The 1,595-nt window shown below is 26.5% G+C and overlaps 1 non-coding gene across 1 annotated transcript; it reads left to right on the forward strand.

Moving 5' to 3' along the window:
* The first annotated feature begins 602 nt into the window (after positions 1-602).
* On the forward strand, positions 603-685 carry TRNAL-UAA. Its single transcript has one exon. It is a non-coding gene; the product is annotated as a tRNA-Leu (tRNA).
* The last annotated feature ends 910 nt before the right edge of the window (positions 686-1,595 follow it).

Consider the following 1,595-nt stretch of genomic DNA (forward strand, 5'->3'; position numbering starts at 1 on the left):
TTTTCTGGAAAAAAAGAAAAAAAAGTCAATTTTTATCCTTAAATTTGTCATGTTGTAATGTCACAATTTGCATCCTCAACTTTAAATTTCATTAAGTTGAACCCTAAACTTAGTTATATATTGCAATATATGTCCACCTTCTATGCAATATTTTTTCAATTCACCCACTAGTTTTAATTAAAAATAATAATAAAGCAAACCATTCTATAACTTGTCAAAAACTAGCAAATTCAAGAATATCAAATTTTACACAAATTTAAATTTGATTAGTACAAATTAACCATCGAATAACTTTTCCTACACCTAGCACTAAATAAAAAAACTTCCTCAAAATTCACAGATTTTAACAAAATTTAGCTCCATGGTTTTCTTTGAAATTTTATCAATGTATATGTACATATGATTTATGATCAACCGAAAGCATATGAATTTTTTGAAAATAAATTTTACAATAAAAAATTTATTAAAAGGTAAAAATTGCAACATTTTTTAAAGTCTAAAGTTAAGATTACAATGTGATAAGTGATTTATAGGTATAAATTGATCTCTCTTTTTCCCTTAAAATTAGTTTATTTAATTCATGAAAACAGTGTTGCAAATTAGCTGGTTTGCCCGAGAGGTTAAGGGGGAAGACTTAAGATCTTCTGCACATAAGTGCGCGTGAGTTCGAACCCCACAGCCAGCATTATTTTGGAAATTTTACTCATTTTTGTTTCAATTTCAACTCAAATATTATAATAAAAAACCATATAATATTTATCCAAGTCTAATATCTATTTTAATCAAATCATGGATTTATGTTTAAATCTCAATATTGCCTATCAACTTTCAAGTTATTTACACTTTGGTCCCTAATAATTATTTTGGCCAATCAACTTTCAAATTTGTTTTATTTTAGTCATTGAAAAACAGTTCAAGTGATTTTGGTCTTTATCATTAAATACATGTAATGCACTTGAATTTATATTGATTTGTAGGTGTAGTAATCTCTAGTATTTTTTTTTTCTGATTTTTTCCTTTCAAAGTAAATTTATCTTCAGGACTTTGCAATTCGTTCTAAATATTAGTTTGTCTCAAGGATTTTGCAACTTGTTATTGAAGGTGGATTACATCTATCTTAAGGGCTTTGCAGCATATTCTTGATGTTGATGTGTCTTGATGGATTCACAACTTGTTCTCGAAGTTATAATTCTTGGATTTTGGAAGTTATCTGATCTTTAAAGTGTTTTAGGTCTTCTAAGACATGTTTGATCCTTAAGAGTTTAGTGGATGTTATGCTTTTTTAATTCTCTTTGAAATTTTTTCTAGAGTCTTTTAACTTCCAATATAGGTTGTCTCTAGAGTACACTTGGCTCTAAATTTCTAGTCTTGGATTGTCTCTAGAGTTTTGTACTTCAACAATTTCAAAACTTTTGTCTTTCATTTTTTAGGATTTCGAGAGAGTTTTAATATTCAGAGCTTCAAAATCGTCAATCTTGTAATCAACAAACATAACTACCAGAAATAAATTCAAAACTTAATTTTTTAAAAAAAGAAAAAACTAAAATATTATTTTGAATCACATTATAGAATTGACAAATTAAAAAACTTAAATT

Source organism: Benincasa hispida, chromosome 8 (assembly GCF_009727055.1).
Source record: "Benincasa hispida cultivar B227 chromosome 8, ASM972705v1, whole genome shotgun sequence".
Lineage (NCBI taxonomy): Eukaryota > Viridiplantae > Streptophyta > Magnoliopsida > Cucurbitales > Cucurbitaceae > Benincasa > Benincasa hispida.